The 5,528-nt window shown below is 37.7% G+C and overlaps 1 long non-coding RNA gene across 1 annotated transcript; it reads right to left on the minus strand.

Moving 5' to 3' along the window:
• Positions 1–2,157: 2,157 nt before the first annotated feature.
• Positions 2,158–5,298, minus strand: LOC119727391. The gene is made up of 2 exons (XR_005270941.1): positions 4,123–5,298; positions 2,158–3,134 (listed from the first exon to the last, which is right to left on the minus strand). It is a non-coding gene; the product is annotated as an uncharacterized LOC119727391 (long non-coding RNA).
• Positions 5,299–5,528: the final 230 nt, after the last annotated feature.

Raw genomic sequence — 5,528 nt, forward strand, 5'->3', positions numbered from 1 at the left:
AATTTCCAAATGCAAAAGTCTGTGGTTGGTGGGGAAGGAGGTCGGGGAGGGGGACGGGGGTGGGGTGGGGTTGCGGGGTGCTTGCCCTCATTTTGGGTGCTTTTCCCTTTTTTCTTCTTCTTCTTTTTCTTTCAACATTTCACGAATCCGCTGCAAAGTAGGAAGAGAATTCTTTGAAAACAAGTGACCCAACAATTAAATAGTAACATTTCGAATTTTGTAGTTACGCACAAAGCTATATAATATGATTTATTAATTATGAGCAATATTTCAGCTAACAAATGAACAGTGATATTAGATTAATGCCCGGCCGTTGGCTAGGATACATACATTGTGCATACCATCGTTAAATCCCAACCTCAACGATACATGACACTTTATATAGCGACTCCACGATTTCTGATTCTACAGAGCCGAAACTATTTATATAAATCAAATATTACGAACAACAAAATAGCTTTAGCATTATTGCTATCCTTATTTTTAAGAAAAATAAACTAATTGCTTTCAAAGTAATGAGCAAGACTAAAACATTTCAACTAGTAAAAGTAACCAATACCCAAGCAAATTGGACAGTTTGCACAGAGCACAGTAATCTAAAATGCCAACATTTTTACTTTCTTATTTTTTCTGATATGGTGCACACCACAAAACCACATTTCACATCACAAAGTGCGTTTGTTTTATAATTTCGATTGAGTTAAATACTAACACTGACATTTTTGGTGCCACAACTATTATTTCATTTTAAAAATTAATTATCATTTCAACACCATTCTACACAATAAACAATCAAATCATCCTGATTTTGGTATTTGTGCTTGCAGCAGCAACCGGGTACGACGACCCAATGTTTTAATTACATCTTTCAATAATTCGAACCTTTAAAGACTTGATAGTATTTACAGAACTATCATCTATTATCTAGGCGTAAGAGCCTTTCATTATAGACACATTTAAGTGATCAATTAATTATACAGAATTATACCTGAGACAACACTCTTTTTGCAATTGTTATGATTAATTCTAATTATTCGTACCCCATTTGATATTATGTTTAGTCTCATCGCTGTGATGACTACCAGGTACGACAGTGTTTTAATAACGGTCATTCAATAATTTGAACCTTAAAGACGTCTTGATGAAGACAATATTTACAGAACTAGGGTCTATCATTTAGGCGTAAGAGCCTTTCATTTATCATATTTGCGTAATCAATACTAGAATTAACCTTGAGACTTCCCTCCTCTTTACAATTGTCATGGTTATTTCTGAATAATCGTTCCACATTTGATATTATATTAAGGCAAGCTTTTCAGAATTATCTCTTTTGGTTTTGTACAATACCAGATATCTTCCGCTGAGGATAAATCACGCATACTATGGTGCATGTCTATTCAGACTTGTTTGCGTTCTGAACGCATTAGATCGCTAGAACAATTCTAGCATCTCATCTAGTAGATCTGATCTTTATGAATCTTACTGCCAACCTGTAAATCTCGTTTTATACCTCCGTCAGAAACTATTCCGACCATACCTTGATTGCCACTTGTGGATTTCATTTGAACCTTTAAGTTTCACAGAACTTTCCTTTAGGCTTCAGAGCCTTTAGCTAAACTTAATTGAATAATCGCAAGATACCACTCATCTATTACATTATGGCTGTTTCTGGAATTGTACCCCATCTAACATTGCTGTGTTGACTGCCAGATACGAAAAACCAAAACCATATTTGGAAAAATGGAAACGTACACCTGAACTATGCAAGACAACTCCTTCAGGCAAGGGTAGCAATGTTCGTCTCTTATAAATACTGTTTGAGACATTGAACAACTATGAAATTACAACCAGACTTAACAACTGTGTTAAAAATTGTGTGTTGTCGTTGCTGCTCGCAAGCGTGAAGTGATCTACCTTCAATCCAACCACGCACACATTCCTGTGCCACTCCCTATTCAAATTACGCGCCCTTAACCACTCTACCGTGTCTCATTTACATATCAATGATAAAGCAGATTTATTCTAATTCGTCCCGGTACTCAACCGAATAAATCAATATTTATCATTTCAACACCATTCTACACAATAAACAATCAAATCATCCTGATTTTGGTATTTGTGCTTGCAGCAGCAACCGGTATGAACTATAAAGAACGGGTCTATAATGCTGAATCCCCAAAAGGATTTAGATATTTAACATCATATTGCAATCACTCTCTTGGATATATTAAAGTATCCTTCTCTGTCTCTGATATGGCGTCCATGACGCTTGAACAGCCTGTTGGATATCTGCTTTGATAGCCACTAAGACTCCAACAGCAGCATGGGGCTGCTCTGTGAAAACTCTAACCTTCCCTCTCAAACTCTCGAGTACTTCATCGGTTTATACCTCTATGAAATCACTTTATACTCTTCTTTAACATTTGTTTAAGTTTATGAACACAAAAGAAGGTCTTTATCTGAAGGGAAGACTTTGACCCACTTGACATACAATTCCAACATTGTAACTGTACATGTTGATAATAATTACCTCGCAATAATAACTGAATTCACATGGCCGAGTGCATGAGATAACACGTAAATACTTCAATTAAAGTACGGCTAACTCACTGAGCCGATAAGACCCGGTATATGAAATAAGGGCCTTGACCAGGATTCTTATATGAAATAAGATGTGTACTGAACGGTCTTTACCCTATTTTGGCACTATCTCAGAAAGAATATCTGGTGTAATTGGATCTTTCTTTGGCTTAACCAGTGTTCTTGTCAGACCTTTAGCGCGGTGTATGACACCAGAGGGTCTTTGGTTGTATCATGGTCCCCAACTAGCCATGAGATGAACCCATGACATGACAGCTAAAGAGTTTGTGACTGTAGGTGCATGGTGATGTTGCAGAGTTCCAATATGGATCAGGTATAAGGCTACCATGTAAGGATCTGCGGGTAGGTATGATATTCCGTGCAACTCTGCCCATTGTCGCCATCTCGTGAAGGATGATCTGTACTCGAGACTGTTGATGGGGCTTGTGACTCGAGTAGCATGGAAAGCAGTTGACTGGCGAGACTATATCCAGCTCTTGACTTTTGGCTGATTGAGGACTCCGCTGCCTCCAATTATCGCTGTTGAAGATGAGCTTCCAAAAAGGAAAATAATAAAGATTGTTACTTTAACGAGATTAAAATCATGCGTCAACTTACTAAACACTTTCTTTATTAAGTGCATTTAATTAAAAGCGCATTTCCCACTGCTTATTGCTACAACTATACTCTGAATACAAAAGAACAGCTTATTTGCCAAATCTGAATCATCATCCGCTGGGGATATCAATTGTAACGTTTACAATACCAAACATCCGCTGAGGATGTCACCATATTTTGGTGTAAGTCTGCTGAGACTGTCTTGTTTGCGTTCTGAACGCATCTCGTTATATACTTCTGTCAGAAACGACTCTGACCCTAACTTTTTTGCCACGTAAACCACTAAACTTTAGTATGGTGATACTCGTGGCTTTCATATTAAACCAATGGGGTTATCTTGGCCAAGATTAGGCCAAATAATAAACTAGGCTGACCATGCATGTTTCCATAGAAGGGTTAACTTAAGGCCAATTTCACTGCCTTCGATTCTCTCCGAGTCGAGCTTCGAGTCTTCTCGCTATCTGACCGATGCCCAAATATTCTATTGAATCCCTTTTGTACTACCAGTGCGTCCAGCGTCGGTGGAACAGTTTTGAAACTGGAGGAAATTTTTCTCCGAACAAGACTAGTGAACTTTGATGAGAAACAGATGTAAATACATCAGTGAAACGGGATTCTAAATACCTTTGGACTTTATACGAATCTCAAGTCAAGCCTACTAGAACTAAATCTTCTCTCTGGTTTTGAAGGAACTGGCAAACTCAATCATCGTCTAAAAGACATCTTGTATTTCTACACTTCTCCGTCTTCGCACTAGACAAAACCACTTTGCTAATCCAAATACATTCTCCGCTTAAGTTAAGCATGTGCTCTCTGACTTTCTGAAAGCAATTGTTATAAAATGGAATAAGCTGGCAAATCTCTAAACCATCGTTAAGCAAGTCATCTGTACATGACATGTATGCATCATTCTGCATTTCTCACCTTCTGAACCAACTTCTTCACCACTTCAACCCCGTTTTGAGCATTTTAGAACCAACCACTTTTGGTTTGAGCACTGTGCTCTCTATTCTATGGCTTTCTGAAGGAAACTGGAGTGTCCCAAACTGTCTTCTAAGACAACTCTCCTTGTTCTTGCAATTGCCCCTTTTCCAGCGATCGTACTATTTTGGTACAATTTAAAGACACATATGATGGTAGGAATTGGAACAAATTGGAAAAAAAAAATTCTGTGAAACCCAGGAAAACCCGATTGGTCAAACGCTCACAAGGTGATATTTAAGATTTTCAGATCAAACTTCAACGTGAATCAATACGTTGTCAAGGAACAAAGAAATATGGGCGTATCACCAAATTTGACTGATTGATGCCAGGGCTATCTACTCCCTTTTCGGACGACATTCACCTGTTGTCACTGAATTGAAACTTACAAAGGATTAATGATAAACGGCTTTATTATGGGTTTCCAACAAATTGTATATGGCAGAACATCGATTCAATCTAGGGCCTATATTTCGTCTCAACAAGTAGAGTGTGGGTTTTCTGAAATTGACCATTTTCTGAGACTGGTTACATCTTATAACAAAGAACTAGTGTAAAAGTCCCCACAATTCACGATGGGAAAGTAATTCTCCAGAACACTCTTCGTTCGGAACCAGAAATCTCTCCGTTCTCAAAAAAATCATCTGTGAATTTCAACATCTGCAACTACATTTTTGCAAATTAAAAAGACTGTAATTTAACTTAGCTTCGTAAACTGGCTTTCTGCTTTCTGCTTTCCGATCTTCGGTCCATCTGCTATTAACAACTGTCTTGTCTTGATTGATACCGATGTAGGGGCGAGCTCTGTTGTCAGTAGCCTTGAATGTAATGTAGCTTCTTAAAATGAGATGTCGAATTGACTTTAGGAGAGCAAAACTGCCAACTCTCCCATTTGCTGATATAACGCAATGGAAGTACAGCGCCACAAAAATTGTGTGTTGTCGTTGCTGCTCGCAAGCGTGAAGTGATCTACCTTCAATCCAACCACGCACACATTCCTGTGCCACTCCCTATTCAAATTACGCGCCCTTAACCACTCTACCGTGTCTCATTTACATATCAATGATAAAGCAGATTTATTCTAATTCGTCCCGGTACTCAACCGAATAAATCAATATAAGGCGTGTACATTGATAGAATGAAATGTATTTTAAGATAAACATAAATTGCAGTATTTATATGTGAACAGGTATTCTCTGTATACAATACGTGTTTTGAATGAATCACCTAGATAAACAGGTCATTCCAAACTAATATGATTTAACAACTCTAAGCCAATTTACTAACAATAAAGTCGTCTATTTTTTGTCTAGTTCTCATTTTTAAAGTATATTTTAACAGCATTAAAG

This window comes from Patiria miniata, unplaced genomic scaffold, assembly GCF_015706575.1.
Source record: "Patiria miniata isolate m_02_andy unplaced genomic scaffold, ASM1570657v1 HiC_scaffold_1, whole genome shotgun sequence".
Lineage (NCBI taxonomy): Eukaryota > Metazoa > Echinodermata > Asteroidea > Valvatida > Asterinidae > Patiria > Patiria miniata.